Genomic DNA, 22,241 nt, shown 5'->3' with positions numbered 1-22,241 from the left:
AAAATCTTGTTTATTCTTCCAGGGTCATATATTGTGTTCCCTGATAAATCTTTAGTAGCACATATAGTTGTTTTTTCTTTATTTATTTTTAACTGGTTTGCTAGAAATCGACCTGGTTTGTTACTGTGTTCAAAATTCTGCAAGCGAAGTCTTTGTACAAGGAATTGTGTTTTTCTATTAATAATTTCATTTAATTCTAGTTTTGTTTTGCATATTTTGTTCATTATTTCTTGATCTTGGTGGAACGCGTAGGCTTCTTCTAAGGATTTGATGGTTTTTTCTAATTCCTGAATATTTTTGTTTTCTTCTTTCTTTTTGTGTGATGAGAAAGAAATTATTTTACCTCTCATCACAGCTTTTCCTGCTTCCCATAGAACAGAAGCAGATGTTCCGGGAGTGTCATTAAAGTCTAAATATGAAGTCCATTCCTTTTTAAAATATTTAATAAAGTCTTCATCTTTAAGTAGTGATGTGTTAAATCTCCAGTTTTTACTTGGCGTAGTATTATTCTTGTGTATTAGTGTTAAAGATACAGGAGCATGATCGCTGACAGCTATAGGGTGAATCTCAGTGTCTGAAATGTCACTCAGCAGTGAGCTGCTGACCAAAAAATAATCCAGACGAGAGTAGGAGTGATGAACATGTGAGAAGAAAGTATATTCCTTACTGTTGGGGTGAAGGGAGCGCCATGCATTGCAAAGGCCATAGTCGCTCATATACTGTTTGATTATATTTGTGGATTGCCAATTGCGCTGAGTTCCTGTTGTGTTGAGCCTATCCATTTCTTCATTTAGTCCAAGGTTGAGGTCGCCTCCAAGAATGAGTGTGCAATCAAGGTGTTCAGAGAGTGCACTAAAAAATCCATGGAAGAATGAGGGTTCATCAACATTTGGACCATATATACTTACAATACATAGTTTTTTGTTCAATATTGATAGTTTAATAATTAGAAATCTACCCTCTGGATCTATAACTGTATCGAGTACTGTAAAATTAACATTTTTATGTATTAAGATTGCTACTCCTCTTTGTCTAGAATTATAACAAGCTGCAAACACATTAGGAAACTCAGGTGTTTTAAGTTCGTTTAAACCTGTAACAGGTCTGTGAGTTTCTTGTAATAAAACAACATCTGCCTGTAGTTTTTTAAGCTGGTTAAATATCTTCAACCTCTTTCCTCTGGTGCCAGCCCCATTTACATTCCATGTGACAAACCTCAGCATGCCCATAATTGTGTGTGTATGTCTAATGATGTAAGCTGGGTGTTTCGTTTAGACGGGTGGAGAAAATGTGGAAATATCACTTGTTTGTAAATAGAAAGAGAAAAAAGTGTGGTGATAGGCTCCATAAGTCTGACTATGTGTGTGACTATTCACTAATATGAACAAGCGTGGCTTGCGTATGTGTCCTGTAAGTCTGTGCTTGCTGTGAGGCTGTTGTAAATGTGCTGCCGTTGAGCGTGTGTGTTTGCGTGATCGTGGTGTGAATATATGGAGAAATAGAGGGTGCTGTTTGTAGGTGAGTGGGGAAGTAGGTGATCACAGCAGTGAAAGACAAGAGAAAGAAAGAAACCACATAAACTGTGAGCGACAACAAAAAAAAAGAAAAGAAACGGAAACATTCCAATTAAAGTAATGACGGAGGGTGACGGTGTTATATCTGCTATGACATCATACTGATATTACTAGGTTAAACCCATGTTAAAGGAGAAAGTGTGAATGAATAAGAAAAGAGTGTAGCGGGTTCTTATCTGGAGTGCAGTCAATATAACCACGGTGTGGTGCCGGGGTCGCGGTAGAGCTGTCCGTCCACGTAGAGCCGGTCCACGGCGATGACAGCGCGGGAGCCTTTCTGCATGAAGCTACGTCGGACTGGGAACAGGACCTTGCGTCGTTCCAGGATCTCTTTGGGGAACTGGTCGTTCACGCTGAAGTCCGTTCCTTTCAGTTCCCTGCCGCGACTCTTCACCTGTTCCTTTTGTTTGAATTGACCAAATTTGGCCACAATAGGACGTGGTCTCCCGGTCCGCGACCTCACGCCCCCCAAGCGATGCACTCTATCGAAAGCGATGTTCTTTACGGTGTCCTCCGGCAGCTTCAGGTGGATTTTAATGAAGCTTTTCACCGTTGCCTCCGCGTCCTCTCCGGTAGATTCTGGAATACCAGAAAAAACAAGATTGTCTCTCATGCTACGGGCTTGTAGATCGATAACGGACTCTTTTATTTTTTTATTTTCAGTGTTTAGCTGGGTCACGTTATCGGCGAGAGATTTGACCGACTCCCGTAGCGTGGCATTTTCAGCGGCAAGCGTTTCCACCTGCTGCTGGCTGAATTCCAGGGATTCTCTCAGAGATTTAAATTCCCGGTGTAAAATCTCCACCAGGGACAGCCTCGCATCGAAACTGGACAATCGCTTGTCGATTGACTCCAGGATATCTGCGATGTCTTTGCCGGCAGGCGATGTTGTGCCGGGGGAGTCTGCCGGGCGACATCTCTTCGATGACGGCGTCTCGGTTTTGGCCGGGGAAGATGCACTCTGGGCCTTCTTCATTACTAAATCTTGGAAGCAGCGGTCGATGTATTCTTGGAGAGCGTCTAAACTCTCCCCGTTGTCCTCCAGGGTGTTAGAGATGATAAGACAGATGTTGTTAGTTATATGACAGTTGGTTAGTTTATTTGGCAGTACTGAAGCTTAAGGAAACTTTGTTAAACTCTACGCTACCATTTGCTTTTTTTTTCTTCCGCCAAATCTCCGTCGTCTGACGTCACCTACAACATGGGTCGCTTACCTTACCCGTCCCGTATGTGTAATGTCTTTACTTATATTGCCAAATAGACTTTAGTAAACATGATTTTCAAAAGGGTTGTATATAAAATAAACCCATTATTTGTTCTGCAAGTGTCTTAGAATTACCAAGAACTGATCAAGGCTTCGACCTAGAAACCAGGACCCAACATGTAGGTGTGACTCCCCACTTCAGTCACTCCCAAGAAAGGCCAGCAAAAAGGCAACTGAAGGTGCTAGGAGCAATTTATTTACTTCAGAAATAAGCCGTGGCCAAAAAACAAAACAAAACCTGAGCTTCTATCCAAAAACATGAGAAAAAGAATTCACCAAAAAAGGTGTCTCACTTCTGCTAAATCTGTTGCAGTGCTCAATATATACAGTGAATACAAAATTACAAGCAATGTTTAAATGACTATTTACAAAGGTGCTCTTAACCACACAAGGTATCTTAATTACTGATAGCTCACTTCCATCCATTCCTCCATTTTCTTCCACCTATTCAGGGCCGGGTCGCGGGGGCAGCAGCCCAAGCAGAGAAGCCCAGACCTCCCTTTCCTCAGCCACCTCCTCCAGCTTGTCAGGGGGAACACCAAGGCGTTCCCAGGCTAGCTGGGAGATCCTTGTCAGATCCCCGAACCACCTCAACTGGGTCCTTTCGATGTGGAGGAGCAGCGGCTCTACTTTGAGCACCTCCCGAATGGCCGAACTTATCACCCTATCCCATCTCTAAGGGACAGGCAGCCACCCTTCGGAGGAACCCCATTTCTGCCGCGTGTTTCCGCAATCTCGTTCTTTCAGTCACTACCCACAACTCATGACTATAGGTGAGGGTAGGGACGTAGATCGACCAGTAAATTGAGAGCTTCGCTTTTACACTCAGTTCTCTCTTCAAAAGACCGGTACAGCGTCCGCATTACTGCGGCCACTGCACCAATCCATCTGTCGATGTCCCGCTCCCGTCTCCCATCACTCGTGAACAAGACCCTGAGATACTTAAACTCCTCCACATGGGGCAGGAACTCATCCTTGACCCGGAGTGGGCACTCCACCCTTTTCCGGCTGAGGACCGTGGCCTCAGATTTGGAGGTGCTTCACACTTGGCTGCGAACCGTTCCAAGGAGAGCTGGAGGCCATCACCCGATGAAGCCAATAGAACCACATCATCTGCAAAAAGCAGAGATGAGATCCTGAGACCGCCCGAAGTGAAAGCCTTCCACCACTTGGCTACACCTAGAAATTCTGTCCATAAAAATTATGAACAGAATCGGTGAAGACTTTCCCCCCCGCCACTTAATCCAACCCACCACCAGGTGGTGATCAGTTGACAGCTCAGCCCCTCTCTTTACCCGAGTGTCCAAAACATATGACCTCAGGTCTGGTGATACGATTACAAAATCGATCATCGACCTGTTGCCTAGAGTGTCCTGGTGCCACGTGCACTTATGGGCACTCTTATGTTCAAACATGGTGTTCGTTATGGCCAAACTGTGGTTTGCACAGAAGTACAATAACAAAACACCACTCGGGTTTAGATCTGGGAGGCCGTTACTCCCAATCACGCCCCTCCAGGTCTCGCTGTCATTGCCCACGTGAGCATTGAAGTCTCCCATTAGGACAACAGAGTCCCCAGGAGGAGCACACTCCAGTACCCCACCCAGGGACTCCAAGAAGGCTGGTTACTTTGAACCGCCACTTGGCGCATAAACGCAGATGATGGTCAGGACCCGTTCCCTGACCCTGACCTCCGCTCCTGGCCACCGCCCGGCTCACATTGCACCCGACCCCTATGGTGCCTCCTGCGGGTGGTGGACCTGCCTTGTCAGAGAAGTCTGGATTCCAATATGGCAATGCCCTCGAAAACGGTTGTTTTGCTAGGCCTCTACAAAAACAAATTACTACTAAACACATATGCAGCCATAGCTAAACTCAGTGGGCCAATGGTGATTTTTCGTTTTTATGGGCCGATGTTTTTTTCTTTTCTTTTTTTTCCCGTAACGGTGTAAAACAATGAAAGGTGGTGGATTGGCCAGATACTGGCAGATGTGTAAAAATAACTCAATTGTTTGGTGGTGGCTATGGCGGAGCTTCCACAGATTCAGTAACATTAGCAAGTGGTGGAGGCCAGCAGGTGGATGAGAGAAAGGGAAGGCAGGAGGAGGAGAGACCCGAGGCGGCCGCCAGTCCAAGTGTCAGGTGAACTGAACTTCACGTAAGAAATTATGACCTGCAGTCTATCTGGGTCAGATATAAACCAAGTTTAGGTGGAGTTTATTTTCGTTGTGCTGACTTTTTAGTCAGTTACAATAACTCGTAACTGAACTAACTAACTAAACTAAACTCTGTCATGCTAGCTAGCATGACAGAGTTTCTATACAGCTGGGTGGGTGCTATGATGTTACTGATAGTGAACTTTATTTTATTCATAAGGTTAGTTAGTAGAGTTGCCAACTGTCCCGTAAAAAACGGAATCGTCCCGTATTCAGAGAAAATATTACGTGTTTTATATTGAGCTAAGAAGGAACATAGTTTGTCCCGTACTTAAACTAGAATGGAAAAAGACAAAAAGCTGGAGTTATTCTGTCTTTACGCCGTTTCTTCTTCTCTCATTCTCTCCCCTCCCTCTCCTGTTGCTACTTCAATCATGAAACTGATCAATGATCAGCTGATGGGCTTTTCTGTCGCAAGTCCGTCTCTCTTGTTTGTTTATCGCCCACTTTGCGCCAGAAAGAGGAAACCAGCGGAGGTCGCGCTAAACAACAGCAGCACCTTTAAGCTTGATTTATTTAATATTACTTTCGAGTAGTAGCTGATGTTTGCTGGAGCCACAGCTGTAAAAGCTGCTGGTCATTATATCTGTTTGGATATGTGGTGAGAGGGAAACATGAAGATTCAGTCCTTACTGAATCATCAGAGCTGAACAGGTGATAGAGAGACAGGTTTACCTGTTAGATTACATGAATGAGTTGAAGGGAAGTTATGAACTGTTTCTGAGAGACAAATAACACCAGGATCCTTTTTCACACTGACAGCTGGTAACTGTGCAGGGGCGGGTCTAGCAAAGTTTTGCCAGGGGGCCAGGTAGGGCATTAACAGGGAAAGGGAGGCACAAAGAAATACTTTTCTTTCTTATTCTCATGTGTTGTAGATAGTTCAGGAGGTTAACTCGAGCAAGCAGTTTGGAAAACTATTGCATACTGGTGCATATTGTTAGTCAGCTGAGTGTCTGCAATTAGGTTGTGTGAGTTGATATTGCCCACTCCCCCGCTCTGGGAAACGGGAGAGATTGACTGCCTGCAGACATGCACTATGACATTTCACATGAAAGAAGAGTAGGAAAACATCACGAAGTGTTCTGCTGCTGAATGTGAGTAAAAGTGTTGATACATTGACATGCTGGTAACTAAATGTTTTAATTGGATCACTGTATCTAATTAGGTGTGTATTGTGTGTGAATCTGTTTGGAATGACCCCAGAAATACTAATAAGCTGACAAGTCATCAAATTTTAACTTGGATCAATGTCACTGGAGTGATTTTAAATTTTTAGTTTTAAAGTTCAGGTTTGTGCTTAAAGTACTTTAATTTCTTTTTTTACTTAGAAATAGATAGGAAATGTGAAAAATCTAACAAAAATGTACTGCAATACTGCAATTTTGAAAGTTTAAAAAAATAAATAAAACGTGTAGAACAGGCTAACACCTAACAGTGCATGTAACAGTACAGGCTATTGGCTATGAACCCATGCTAACAGTGCAGGCTGAGTAGAAGTGCTAATTGACCTATATATGTTATATGTGAGCGTTAGGGTTAGGGTAAAGCGCTATAAAAATACAGAGCAAAATACAGACCATTATTATGACTGTACCTGTTCTATACATTTATATTATCAGTCACATTTTGTCTTAAAAATATACTATACAGCACTTAGGACAAAGAGCAGCTCCTACATTTTTTTATTTTAATGGTACAAAAAAAAGCTAAATTTTTATATAAAGTTGTTATCTGGTTAGCTTTCAGCAGTTAATTTTAATAGAAATCTTGTATTTTGCTTAATAATAAAAGTTATTTCAACATATTATCATATCCTAAGAAAGTACAGTATCTGAAAAACTATTTCAGAGAGCATTACCAGTGTGTTAAAAGCTAGTGATAGTACTAGTACCACTCTGGTAGAAAAGCCTGAAAAAGCTGGTGGACAGTTTACTGATATGATCAATCTGTCTTCTGGCCATTTTATGTAGTTATGATCTGTAAGGGTTTTATTGTCCATGTGTTAATAAAGTACTAATAGACTAACATGCTGGTTACCAAATGTTTTACTTGGATGAATGTCCCCAATTAGGTTTGTGTCATGTGCGTATGTTTTAGAATGACCCCAAAAGTACAGATAGACTGACAAAGTCGTGACCCAAATGTTATGTGAACGAATGTCCATGCAGAGATTTGAACCATTTGATTGTTTCTGAAATTGAAAACAAGGGACTCAGCTTCATAACTGCCAGAAATCCTACTTGGTATTCCTACTCTCACAGATTGCAAGGTATTTGTTCAAAATTCAGCCCTGTGCAACGTTATCCATTGTTACAGCCTTAAAGGATGGCTGTAGAGCAGGTCATCTACTAATTGGAAGGTTGGTGGTGAAATCCCTGGCTGCTCCAGTCTACATGCCCAATATCCTTGGGCAAGATACTAAAATAGAAAAGTACTACTTTTCATGTTTTTTCTGAAGCATATTGTGAGACTGTTTGTTAGTAAACTGTCCCATTGCATTATCAAAGTAGCATTTCATTATTCATTCATGACTATTTAACTCTTTAAGACCTACCATAGAACCAAGTCCGCCAGAGCTTATATTATATTTTTACATGTTGTGGAGCCATTTTTGGGAGCATTTCAAGTTGATATACATCAATACAACCATTATAGCCCAGATTTTAATAATATGTATGCATTAAGTGCATAGTAATTACATAAATTGCAAAAAAGTGCAATAAACTACAAAAAAAATTGAAAATCATTTTTGTTTTTTAACATATATTTCTAGCTAGAGAAATTTAAGAGGCTTATCCCTCAAAACTGTAAATACAAAAAAGTTGCACAAAATAGTTTCCCACCACAGGAAATTTATTTTGAGTGTCTTCATAGTTTTATTTTTGAAATACACCAATTTTTATACACTGCAGGAAAAACGAAAATTATCATAGTCATAAAGTCAAACATAACTTTTAAAAACACCAGTATAGGCTCATGAGGCCCTGATGGTAAAAAACGACACTTCCGCAAAAATGACGTCACTTCCGGTTTCAGGCAGGTCATGGCGGACATGCGATAGTTCGTGCTGATGGACGTAGGAAGTGTTACAAACATCGGCAAAGCGTGTTTCTGGAATATTATGTTTTTGTTGCTGCAAGTGCTTTTTATGCAGTTTTTGCAAAGCTTTATGTGGAAGGAAACTGTGACCGAGGACAAGCTGATGGCATAAGATGTAAGTACAACTCCTCCGGTTTCATATGCAAAAAAAAATATTGCGCTAGCTCACGTGGTTGCAGAGCTACCGGGATTTAAAAATAGTTACGCAAAACAGAGCGTGCCCGCTCTGACCGGTTTTAAAGGGTTAAGGTGTCGCGGATAAATACAACAAAATAAAACTAGTACCGGTACCGAAAAAAGAAGATTTTTATTATTATCATTATTATTATTATTTTATTATTATTATTATTCATAACACACGTGAAAAGACTCAGGAAAACCGAGTAAACGATAAAAACAATAACAAAATAACGCTGAAAACCGATAAAAACCCTGAAAACCATACATTTCAGACCTGAGCCTCAACTCTCGCGGCCCGGTACCAAACGACTCACGGACCGGTACCGGTGGTTGGGGACCGCTGGATTAGATGACCATGCACCTAATCAAATTAGTATAAGCAAAGTCCAGAACGTCCAGTGCGTGTGTAAGAACCATATGTGTGGGTCAGTACTGTGTGGTGGTGTGATTGAGAGACTGTATTGCCTGCGGGAAGAAGCTCCTCCTCAGTCTCTCTGTGTTGGTCTTCAGGGAGCGGAATCACTTTCCTGACCTCAACAGAGAGAACAGTCCGTTGTTGGGGTGGCTGAGGTCCTTCACGATCTTCCTGGCCTTGGTCCAGCACCACCTGCTGTAGATTGAGTGCAAGTCAGGGAGCTTGGAGCGGATGGTGCGCTCAGCTGATCGCACAACCCTCTGTAGAGCTCGTCTGTCCTGCATGGTGCTGTTCCCGAACCAGGTTGAGATGTTTCCCGTCAGGATGCTCTCTATGGTGCAGGAGTAAAAGTTCCCGAGCACCTTGGGGGGCAGTCGGAAGTCTCTCAAGCGTCTGAGGTGGTAGAGACGCTGTCGGGCCTTTTTCACCACGGTGTTGATGTGACAGGACCATGACAGGTCCTACGTGATGTGAACTCCGAGGTATTTGAAGCTGTCCACTCTCCACTGGGCACTCGTTGATGACAGGGGTCTGGTAGTTCCTCTCCTGCTTAGTGCTGAAGTCCACTATCAACTCCTTTGTCTTACTGACGTTTAGAAGGAGGTTGTTCGTCTGGCACCAGTTCTCCAGATTCCTAATCTCCTTCAGGTAGGCTGTCTCGTTGTTGTCAGAGATCAGGCCCACCACGACGGTGTCGTCAGCAAACTTGATGATGGTGGTGGAGCTGGTAGTGGCCACACAGTCATATGTGTACAAAGAGTACAGCAGGGGGCTCAGAACACACCCCTGGGGGGCTCCAGTGCTGAGAGTGATGGAGGCTGAGACATGTCCGCCCATCCTTACTGCCTGTGGTCTGCCAGTTAGGAAGTTGGAGATCCACTGACACATATATGAGCTGAGTCCCAGATGCTCCAGTTTGGTGGTGAGTGTGGAGGGAATTATGGTATTATTAATAGTTAGAGAAGAGGAACATTAGTATTGTTTCTAAATAAAGTTGTTTATCACAGACACTTAATTGCAGTTGTTCCTGCTGAGGGGAAACAGTTATTAGGTCACTAATAACTGCTTTTTCACACCACGCCATACAGGTTTGGATCCCCCCCCCCCCCTTAACAATAAACACTTTAATTTAGAAAATGCATTTTATTTTTACTTGTGTTATCTTTGTCTAATATTGAAATTTATATTTATATTCCACTTACCAGTGTCTCTCTAAACAAGTGGTGGAGTCCACTTCAGGCTGGGGGTTGCTCAAGGTATAGAAATATATGTTTGAGAATGAGCGTATGGGGGCATATGGGAATTTGGGGATGCATTTGTATGTGTGTGTGTGTGTGTTGGATTGTTGACAATCAAAACATCTTTCACAATGTTATAGACTTAGCTGGTCGAGAAACAATCTGGATAGAGTAAAGAGAAAGTGAGCGAGAAAAAAAATAGGCAATCATCAATCAAGGCAGCAGATTGCAGTATTTAAAAAGACTCATTCATACAAAGATGTGTGCATTTCAGCAACTCTGATTAGCATCCTAGAATTGTAAATTGTGGCTAATTAGGCTGTCATGGGTTCATTAAGGGCTTCAGTGACTCAGCTCTACCTCACCTGCATGTATATTAAAACTCATTAGCCTGCTTGTCTGAGACACCACTTGCATTAATTGCCATTGATGCCCTGGCTCTCTGTGCTGGGGCCTTTTCATGCTCTCTTGCACAGCATAGTTAGCATCGTGAAAGTCCTTTGAGAATCAGTATTTCTTTTACTCCTTCAGTTACAATCTTGTGTGAGCAGTTCCAGAGAAGTATCAGGTTTTACTGAACATCCAGTTTTATAAAACAATATACTCTACAAACCAAAAACAAAACAAACACACCAACAAAAAACACCAGGCATCTGCTCACTGTCACCTAAGGGGGGAGGGGTCAGTGTGTGTCCGTGTGTCATTAGTGGGTGGGTGAATATGTGTGAGTGAATGAGCAAATGGTGAGTATTTCTGCGTCAGTTTGTGTGTGTGTGAATGGCTGGGCTTAGGTCTGGGTCAATAGGAGGAGGGATTCACCCTCCTCACTGCTCTTGGCTGGATGCTGCCACCCACTACTGGGATGCAGGTTCTGGGACATGTGGCTGGATGTTCTGACCACTCTTGGTGGTCTTTATATATATGTGTCCTTTCCTTATCTGCCTGTGATAAGGAAAGGCAGAAGAGAATAATTAATACTTCCCCTTATTTTGCGGCACCACACAAAAAAGCATTTGGAAAGCTGTCATACTGCAATGCGAGTCTTTTGAGATCCCTGTTGTAATGCGGCTCACAGGAGCTGTGCTTTGTGCTAGAAATACTACTTTTCACACATTCCCAAAAGAGTTACTCACTTCTCACAAGACTACATATTTTACAGGTTAATAAAATAACTTAGTCCCACACATAACCCCTCCCCTTTCGACGGGTTATGTGTGTGAGACTTTAAATCATCAAACTATAAAATCCATTCGCTTCCGCTTATCCTTTTCAGGGTCGCGGGGGGCGCTGGAGCCTATCCCAGCTGTCATTGGGCGAGAGACGGGGTCCACCCTGGACAGGTCGCCAGTCTGTCGCAGGGCCAACACACAGGGACAGACAAACATTCACACTCACATTCACTCGCACATTCACACCTTTTGGCAATTTGGATTATCCAGTCAACCTATCCCCACAAGTTGCATGTCTTTGGACGGTGGGAGGAAGCCGGAGTATCCGGAGAGAACCCACGCAAACACCGGGAGAACATGCAAATTCCACACAGAAAGACCCCGGCCTGATGGTGGAATTGAACTCAGGACCTTCTTGCTGTGTGGCAACAGTGCTGCCCCCACCGTGCTGCCCCAAACTATAAAATATAAATTTTAAATTGTTATTGATCCCTTCACCCCGAGTCCTAAAGTGTATATTTATTTTCTTACTCTTCTTATATTTATTATTTGTTTACTTGCACTGCTGTAACTGGAGCCTCGTCGTCTCGTCTCTCTATATACTGGACTGTATGTAGCGGAGATGACAATAAAGTTTACTTTGACTTCAGCAGCGAGCAGGCGCACCGAGGGCTCTCTCGCTCACTTTTCGCGTGTAGTTTCAAAAAAATATCGGTGCAAATTATAAGTTTGTATCGTAATGTCTGGTGTTTTTGTGTTTGTTGGTTTATTTTTATTTTGCTTTATTTTGCGAGTTGGTTATTAGATGCTGCTCCAGCCAGCCAGAGACTCCCCCGCCGCCCCGCCCTCTCCTCCCTGTTCTGCAAGCAGCAGGCGCACCTCGCAAACGGAGGGCGCCCTTACTCCCAGCAAATGGGTGATAGAAAACCGATCGGTGCCTATGCCATTCCCAATATGCGCTGGCATGATGTCGGGGCAGCATGAGCATGAGCAATTTTTTTTAATCTTTTTTTTTTGGCGATGCCTGTGATGCCGCCCCCACCACGATGCCGCCCCGGGAAACCGCCCGTGTCGCCCGTATCAAAAACCGCTACTGCATGTAACTGCTGCAAGTGAGTTTGCTATTAACATAAGATGTCAGGTGACTGACTCACTATGACACACATTTTAGTTAATGAAATCTTGAATAAAGTCATAAAATACAAAGTAATTAAAGAAGCTGCTCTTGCTCTTGACGAAGGCGGTCACACTTTTCTCCTCTCCTCCTCTCCCTTAGCTTCCCTGCTTAGCCTCTTGTGTCCTTGTCTAGTCTCGTGTTTTTTGTATTACTTTTCCCTGGAACACTCTCTCACAGTCTGTTCTGTAAAACCTAAAAGAATTATGGATTGGATCAACTGGTCCCTAAATGCAATTGACACCCCTTTCTCAACGAGAAGTTTGGGCTTGGGTGAGCCTGAGTGCTGAAGATATCTACCTATTCAGAACCATGGTAACAGGGTTCTGGCTGATCGGAGCTGGCTTGGCCCTGACTTATCGAAGAATTAAGGAAGCGGAACCGGCTGTTCAAACCCCCACAAGGCTGCCCGCTGGGATTGAAATGATGGGAAGAGGCGTGAGTTTCTCAAAATGGGCTCATTGAGTGCAGCACGGATAAGATCTTGGAGAACGCACGGCTGCTGTGGACACTCAGAATAAGATCTCTGACTGCAGACTGGATACATCTCGGAAGGGCTAGCTTGGAATAACATGTCTGGGCGCAAATTGGATGACATCTCGGGGAGGCACACTGCCGTGAGTTCTCAGAATCGGCTCCTTGAGTGAAAGAAATGACAACATCACAGAACGCAAGTATGGCGAAGCTCTCCAACGGGAGATTGAGAGACCAGTGTTGGACTGTAGATCTGCTTTGAAATTCATATGAGCTGTTTGCACTAAAGTAAAAAGCACCATCACTTCATGTGGATACCCTCTCGGCACCAGCTGCGGTCGCAAGGCTGGAGCCGAACAAAAACACCCTGATAACGACTGTTTTTAGTCTGTTCCTTCCCATTCCATGCAAGGCCACCTGGGTTGGCTGGAAGACTGTTTACTTAGCCTGGCAGGGCGAAGGACACTGTGTCAGCTGAACTCTGGACACACACACACATACATATACACTGATATGCACACACTCATCCCCCCTCCCTTTCCAAACGCCTTCGACGCTTATTCCCTTCTGATGCTGACGGGGATCAAGGAGACCAGCGCACGCAGGCCCGGATGTACTGTCTAATTCGGCTGTCTCTCACCCTTTACCCACCCCTGTTGCTTGTCATGTGTTTCTTTGGTGTATTAAGAGTTTTTTCATGTGCAGAGGTGTTTTTTTTTGTTCTCAAACTAGAGTTATTTTTTTCTCCTTATCTTTCCTCGTGTGGCGCATTTTTCCATTGTTATACATTTCTGACCTGTCTTCCCCATGTTATGTTTTGTGTATGTATGGTCGGAGGGTAAGATGGCGCCGCCATTGCGTGCAATAGGTCGGCAGCCTTATGAAATTTCCCCTTGTGGGACTAATAAAGGTATATTAAATCAAATAAAATCAAATCAAAGTTAATGAAAAAAAAGCTGAGGGACTGCAGGTTTTAGATCCCTGGTCTAGCTCTATTTTATTATTGGTTTTCTTTTAAGTAAAAGGCCTCTTGTGAATCAACTCCTTCAGACATTTCTTAATCAATTGAAAGTTAATATTTTGTTTGTTAGTGCTGAAGGTCTAATAAGCTTATGTTTCAGGAATCACAACAATATAGCTCAGACTGGCGAGAGGACATCCAGGAAGGGGAAGTGTCCAATTGGGTCCAAACAGTTAGGGAATCCAACATGCATTCATCATATTTCTTTGTGTGGAAATGTATGCTTTTAACAGGTCACAACTCCATCAACAATATCAGCTTTTCAAGCATTTTTATTGGTAAAATAAGTTATATTTCACACTTTTTATTTTCTTTCAGAAAGAAAAGAGAAAAAAAGTACATCAGAATCAGAATACTTTATTAATCCCTAAGGAAATTATGTGGTTACAGTTGCTCCAAGACAATAAGAACAGTAACATACATATATTGTATTATTTAATTTAGTTCCAAGTTCCAAGAAGGAGTTGTAAAGGGGAGGAGCGATTTCCGGTGTCATTCAGTGGTGGATTTGGGTAATCTCAGTCTCTTATTGAACGTGTTCCTGTCATAGGCAGCACATCATGGAGTGACATCCCTACCACTTGATCTAATACACTAGATAGATTTTGATCCCCAAGCGAGTGCTGAAAAAGACATGCAAAGCTCAGGTGATGAATCTGTAGGCTCACAAGTGCAAAGGAAATGATGCGAGAGCTACCCTTTTTTGAGGCGTCTCTGGAAATAGAGCCAGGGAAGATTGGGAAGTCTTGGGCTCAGAGAAGAAGGGAAAAGTTCAAAGGCTCAGGGAGAGAGGTCACATCATTGTTTCCTAAGCCAAATAACCAGCTTGAGTTTGACATTCCCTCAGATTTAGGTGCACTCCAAAGAAGCGACCCTTCTCTAAAACCCTGGTTTGAGAAGGTAACAGAGATAGAGGGGGGTAGTCAAGGTCAGGTAAACTGTTTCACAGACACGGTTTATTTGATAAAAGAAGGCATCTTGTACCAGAGAAAGGGGAGTGTGAAGCGGTAGCACTCGCACAACAGTTCAGAAACAAAGTTATGGATTTGGGTCATTCAATTCCATGGGCAGGTCATCTAGCTTTTCACAAAAGACTGAATAGGATCAGCAGCCATTTTGTTTGGCCAGGGATGTATGTCCAGGTTTCTAAGTTTTGCAGTTCCTGTGAAAAATGTCAGTTGACCTCAGGCGAAGGAGTAGCACGAGCCCAGTTGCAACCACTGCCAATTATTGAAACACAATTTGAGAGGCTAGGCATGGATATTGTGGGTCCTTTAGAGAAGAGCTCCACATCAGCCATTGTTACATATTGGTCATGTGTGACTATGCAACACGGTTTCCTGAGGCCTTCCCATTCAGATCAATTAAAGCGTTTCACATTGCTAATTATCTTCTGCAGCTTTTCTCTAGGGTAGGCATACCAAGAGAAATTCTGACGGACTGTGGAACAAACTTCCTATCCAAGTTGTTGAAGCAGGTTTATAAGCTGTTAGGGATAAAGCGACTTAAGACCACTGCTTATCACACCCAAATGGACGGGCTAGTGGAGAGATACAACCAGATTCTCAAAACTATGCTGCGCAAGTTTGTCTCTGACACAGGTGCTGACATGGATCAATGGCTGCCTTCTGTTTGCCTACTGGGAGGTCCCGCAGGTTTCCACTCTTTTGAACTTTTGTACGGCCGCCAAGCGAGAGGACCACTGGATCTGCTGAAGGACTGCTGGAAGGACCCCAAAGCAGAGGGTGAAAACATTGCAGTCTACCTACGTCATCAACATGAGAGAGAGATTGGTATCATTGGTGCAGGACAACATGATAGCAACACAAAAACCTCAAAAGACATGGTATGATCAGAAGGCCAGGTCAGAAAGTAATATTATTGCTTCCCACTAGTGATAACAAGCTGCTGACAAAATGGCATGGACCATACGAGATCATCAGACAAGTAAGGTAAGTCACGTATGAACTGAATATGCCAGAAAGAGCCAAAAAATATCAGACATTTCATGTGAACCTGTTGAAAGAATTCCACAGCCGACAAGAGCCGGTCCATCAGTTACTGGTGCGTTCAGTTAGGGAGGAGGAGGTGACGGAGAAGTTCTTTTCAACTAACACTCCAGGGTTTGCTTCAGTTGCCTTTCTCATTTTTCTCATTCTGAGCAGGCTGATATAAAACCACTCTTGGATCCAAAGCTCTTTCGAGAAACACCAAGCTCCACGTCACTAGTTCAACACAAGATGTGGGTGAAGGAGAAGATACCCGTTCGTCAAAAGAGCCACAGGATTCTAGAGCGGTTGGTGCCAGTGCTGAAGAAATAAATAAAATTGATGTTGGATCTGGAAAACATTGAGGTGTCAAGTAGTGAACCCGATTGTTTTGGTACCAAAGAAAGATGACACCCTGGGATTCTGTATTGATTTCAGATATTTGAATGCAGTATCCAAGTTTGATCCCTACCCAATGCCCAGGGTGGATGACATGTTGGAGAGAGCTGGATCAGCAAGCTACATTACGACACTGGATCTGTGTAAGGGATACTGGCAAGTGGCTTTGGCACCAGAAGCAAAAGAGCTGACAGCCTTCAAAAGTCCCTTTGGTATGTACCAATTTAAAGTCATGCCATGTGGGCTTCAAGGTGCACCAGCAACATTCCAACAATTAATGGATACACTCTACACAATGGATACCCTGTTACACTCCAACACCACCTTGAAGGAGTGCAGTTCTATCCCCACAACATTACTTACCTTGTGGATCAGTTTGAGTCTGATGGCATCTGCAACCCTCAGCCTGCTGCCCCAGCAGCAACAACATAGAGGATAGCACTGGCCACAACAGACTCAAAATCTCACAACAGAATAGAAAATCCTGAGCATTGTCCGACAAATGTTAAAGGTCCTTAGCTGCCTCAGAAAATAGAGATGATTCTGGCCCTTCCAGTAGAGCAGGGGTGTCCAACTCCAGGCCTCAAGGGCTGGTGTCCTGCAAGTTTTAGATGTGTCCTTGATCCAACACAGCTGATTTAAATGGCTAAATTACCTCCCCAACATGTCTTGAAGTTCTCCAGAGGCCTGGTAATGAACTAATCATTTGATTCAGGTGTGATGACCCAGGGTGAGATCTAAAACCTGCAGGTTTTGATGCATTCTCAATCATCCGGGTAAGTAAATCTCCAAAGGTTGATTCTGTTCATCTGGACATAGCATTTTCAGTGGGAGAAACGTTTCATCACTCAGCCAAGTGACTTGACTGTTTATAAGATTGGGGAAACCTGCAGTCAGCTGAGACTGGACAAGTCACTTGGATGAGTGACAAAATGTTTCTCCCACTGAAAACGCTACGTCCAGATCAGAGGTGGGTCGAGTATCCAAAAATTGTACTCAAGTAAGAGTATCATTACTTTAAAATATTATTACTCAAGTAAAAGTGAAAAGTAGTCGTCAAAAAAGTTACTCGAGTAAGAGTAAAAAAGTACTTGGTGAAAAGGCTACTCAAGTACTGAGTAAGTAGCGAGTAACTGTTTGAAATGCCCGATTTATTTTATAGATAAATGCTATCAGACAAACAAAAATAAATAAATATACAAATTTTAGTATTTTCAAAAGGAATATATGTAAAAACATCAACAAAATAAGGCACAACAATTCTAATTTCCAGATTTCAGTTTTTCACAACATAAAGCTTTTTTCACCAACACCTACAGTAAATAATATAAATAAAGAATGCAAACAATTTCCAGTAACAAGATATGCTGTAAACTTTAAATTCATTTTTGCTCCAAATGGCGCAACAGCCTCAGAGAAAACAGAACGAGGTATCTTCAACATACAAGGCAGCTCAGTTTACCATAAATTGTATGGGTGTGCATCTATTTCTGCATATTTAGCAAAAATGTGCCATTTCTTCACTCGGTGAAGTGATGGTTAAGCTTCAGCAGCAGTTTGCTCTCAAGGTTCTTTCTGTGAAGCTGTAACTGTTTAACAGTGAACAGGAGTCCTGCGTGACTGAGAAGTCCTTCACAAGCTCCAGATGCAGGAAGAGCTGAATTGATTTTGATCAACAGCTTCTTGATGTGAGGAAAGCCATGCAATAGATCCACACCTCCAGTGAATGGACATGAAAGGTACCTCTCCAGCTCCCCTGCTTCTGGCTTTCCTGACCCCATGGACCCATCATCTTAGTCGGTTAGGCTGCTGTTTGTGCTGGCCTCATCCAGCTCTGAGTCTAGGTGATGTCTGATGAAGTGGAGACCTGTGGAAAGATGTAAGGTTTTCAAAAGAATTAGGTCTGGCCATTATAGTGCTGTATACACTGCCAAGCTGCGGATGTTTGTTTGGAGCGAGCCTCCAAAAGCTGGCCATACACTGTGCGATTTTTGGCCCATTTTGAGCCGATTTTTCAGTCGCGCAACCGTTTTGGTGGATCGGCCCGAGTTCTGCCTTAATTGCGTGTCGTGCATCGTGTAGTATACATGGGGTAACGAAAAGCAGTTAACACCTCACGACCAGCTCCCAATCATCAATCGTGTGGTCGCATGATAATCAAACCAAATCCTGTCGCCCCTCAACGCAGCCTCTCACACTGCGCACACACAAACACAGAAATGAAAGTGAAAAGGTGGAGCAGCACAGCGTGTGATCTGGACACAAGAGATGGAGGCACAACTTGTACTTATCCGAGTACGTATCCGAGGCTTTTCAATGTGGCCTCACAAAATTATTACGACAACAACCATGAAAAGAGTTGGATGGACATTGCTGCTCAATTACAGCTGCCTGGTCAATGTTTTTTTATTAGTAATTTAGCAAAGTTTATGGTGGTGGTTTGTGTGTGTCTGTGTGAGTGAGTGAAAGACACAAAGAGGGAGAGCGAGAGACAGATTTTGCATGATAAGCTTCATGTTATGAATGCACAGTTTGAGCACTCAGGTCGCATCAGAGCATCGGGCCGTATTGTGTGAGACCCTGCATCGTGACCTATGAACTTCTAACCCCTGAGATTCAATTGTACAGTTTGAGCAGGAGCTGAATAACGTGACTGAAAAAAACCGCAGTGTTTGCCCAGCTTAATGCAGACTGTTTAAACTAAACAAGCTGCTGTTTCACATAATAAACCCTGTCAGCCGCAGTATTGCATTCTGTTTTAACAGTTAAAGCAGTAGAGACGAGCTGTTTACATGTGCGTTGAACTCTAGTGTCATTAACCAGGCTAGCTGTTAGCTTATAGCTCACGCTAGCTAACCAGCGAGCAGTTAAAAGGACAGCCGAAGCTGCACAAAACACCCACAAACTTATCTCACTACAACGTAGCGCCGAAAATATGACTCGCAGCTTGACACAGCTGCTGTAACATTAGACTGGCATCCAGCTAACCACAGCTAAAAAGATATTTAGAGAAAACTTACCGTTTCCTCAGGTTACAGGAGTTCAGTTGTTTCACGCTGAAAAGTTGGTTTGTTTTGGCTCTCACTGAAGACACAGACACTGGAGACATAGCTGTTCTTTTGTACTGCTTTTAAGCAAAACATTCTTAGTATATGAGACCAAGGGTGTTCATCCTCTTCAGCTCTAACGTAGACAACTGGCTCTGCCATGTTTCTTCTTTCCGTGTGTCCGCTACTTTGAAACGCTTGGGCTGCTCTGCCCGCCACAGTTTCAAACTGGTCATGTGACTGCATCTGATTGGTAAAAAGGTTACCGGAAACTCCACTGGCGGCATGTTATCTAATGTGCTAAACTAAAAAAAAATTTTAAGTAACGAGTCGAATTTTGCAAATGTAGCAGAGTAAAAGTACAGTTTCTTCTTCACAAATGTACTCAAGTAAAAGTAAAAAGTATCGGGCAAAAAAGATACTTTAAAAGTACATTTTTTTCAAAAACTTACTCAAGTAAATGTAACGGAGTAAATGTAACTCGTTACTACCCACCTCTGGTCCAGATGAACAGAATCAACCTTTGGAGATAAAACCTGCAGGACACCAGCCCTTGAGGCCTAGAGTTGGACACCCCTGCTGTAGAGGGTAGTGGTGTTTTTAACCCAGTCTAGTTTATTGCCTATGTGTACTCCAAGGTATTTATAGTCCCCCACAATGTCCACATCAACCCTCTGGATTAAAACAGGGGTCACAGATTTCCTGGTTCTCCATAATCCACAATCAGTTTTTGATCTTTTTGAGTCTGTTAGCATGACGGGACAAAGGAGTCAACCACAGTCCGGTACTCTCACTCATCACCCTCACTGATGCATCCAACCACTGCAGAGTTATCAGAAAATTTTTGAAGATGGCAGGTTTCTGTGCAGTGGCTGAAGACAGTGCTTGCTGGCTGTTCCAGATAGGCATAGACACGATTGAGCAGGTAGATGATGGCGTCCAAGCTCCAAGGCAGGGCTGGTAAGCGAACTGAAGGGGATCCTGATGCGGCCTGACAATAGGTCTGAGCTGGTCAAGGATGAGTCTTTCCAGGGTCTTCATGATGTGTGTCAGTGCCACAGCCTGTAATCCTGGGGGCCACTGGGAAGTGGCGTCTTTGGTAGTTCCTCTGCTGTTGAATGGCTTGAATCCAGTTATGGCCTTCATGCCGGAGCTTCCACTCTAGCTTTTGTGGGAAATAAAAGCCTAAATGGCAATATATGAAGTATCATTAACACCAATAAAGTGTTATGTTTCAGTAGTATTATACCAAATGAAGAGAGTTTTGGTTGTGACTGTCTGTGTGTCTCCACAGTCAGAACGGGAGGTACTCAGGATGTGCCACATATGATCATGGGTCTCATAGTGAGAACAACAGGAAACACCTGGAGTGAAAGGCAGTTGAGATAGCTCCCTAAGTGCTGTAGAAGACTGCCAAAAAGGAATTGTATCTAACCGTCACTAACTGCAACTGATGCATGTTATGTTATCTGCTTACGAATGAAGGGGCGTGAACCCTGAAATATAAAACAGTAGATTGAGGTGTTTTTCTTTGAGAGCGACACAGAGGGTGGTATTGTGTAATTCTCCCATACATGTATGATAATAAATAATTGTTGATTGACTGGACCTGCTCTGAATATTGGTTGTTTGTTCTCAGCCCAACATCAAAGAATTCAGGACACTTTCTATTGTAATCATCCTTAGCCTCTATGATCTTGCCCTTCAGTAATGCCTGAACCATTCTCACCTCCCCTCTATCGCTGGCTCTGAAGGCCTTCTTTCTGTCATTGAGGGGGGATGTCCTTAGTGAACCACGGCTTGATATTTGGGTAACAATGGACAGTCTGAGCTGGGACAATGAAGTTGAAGATCACTTAGTCAGTAATACACTCTATAAGCCTCACAGTGAGGTTCACAAAGTGTCTCCCAATCTGTCACCTCAAAACAGCCCCATAGTTCCAATGAGGCCGCCTCCAATTTTATGTCACTTTGAGTGAAAATGTTTCTTTCGTGAGGACTGGTTTGAATGTTGCTTCTGCCTCTAAACATGTCATGAATTATTACGACTGTGTGCTGCTCAGTAACAAATACTATTTATTATTTACTGTTACTTATGCTGATACTTAGTTGGGGCTAGTGTGTTATTATTTTGCTTGGTTTTTTCAGCGTCTTTTCTCTCTCTATCCCTCTTGTTCTCTATTTTTCTTTCCCCCTCCTTCTGTTAACTCTTCCCAACTTCCCTTTCCTTTTTTCTTTCTCTTTCCCGACCCCCAGTCTTGTCCGTGCTGATTGTAATAACTTAAAATAAAAATAAAAAATCCTATTAAAAAACTATGACACTCAAGTGGACCAAAAAAACCCAACAAAATTTTGGCAAAAAGATCTAGTTAACATTTAAGAGTAAAATTCACTTAGAAATTCAATAAAAGCAATGTTTCGATCTATGACAAAATAAAAAACTTAATTATTTAAATAATTATAAATTGTAATCTAAATACAATTAAATAAAATGTACTTAATATTTCTTCGTAATTGTTAAGTGTAAAGTAGTTTCTTTTTCTTGATACTAATAAGTGTGTAGTACCTGAAATTTCTCAAGAAAATGTAATCAAGAAATGTGTGTGCAAATTGTTACGAAAATTTTTTTAATGTAGCAATACAATAGCCATTGCCTATTGCCATGTTGAATTCTCCACAAATAACCAGCTTCAATCACGGCTGTAGTTGTTTAACTGAAGTTATTGCCTTGGACAAAGGATTGTAAAATGATTCTTTAGTCAAACTTGCATATTCTTCAGTGGAATTGCAGCAGAAGACTATTGTCAGCTTAATCCCATGAACAGAAGCTCGAGGCAACATGATTCTTCCTTCCAAGGTCCAATGATCTGACATGGGGTGCCAACACTATTGCTACCCAAACAACCAACTGTGCTCACTGAATACCTCAGGCAGCAAAAACCCAAGAAGGAGGAAGAACCATCATGGAAGGACAGGCCCC

The 22,241-nt window shown here is 42.8% G+C and overlaps 1 long non-coding RNA gene across 1 annotated transcript; it reads right to left on the bottom strand.

The window, feature by feature from the left end:
* Positions 1-12,377: 12,377 nt before the first annotated feature.
* Positions 12,378-20,513, bottom strand: LOC146493823 (uncharacterized). Its single transcript, XR_014872028.1, has 2 exons — positions 19,235-20,513; positions 12,378-18,081 (listed from the first exon to the last, which is right to left on the bottom strand). It is a non-coding gene; the product is annotated as an uncharacterized LOC146493823 (long non-coding RNA).
* Positions 20,514-22,241: the final 1,728 nt, after the last annotated feature.

The sequence above is a fragment of the Neolamprologus multifasciatus genome, chromosome 22 (genome assembly GCF_963576455.1).
Source record: "Neolamprologus multifasciatus chromosome 22, fNeoMul1.2, whole genome shotgun sequence".
NCBI lineage: Eukaryota > Metazoa > Chordata > Actinopteri > Cichliformes > Cichlidae > Neolamprologus > Neolamprologus multifasciatus.
This window is presented reverse-complemented; position numbering and strand designations above follow the sequence as displayed.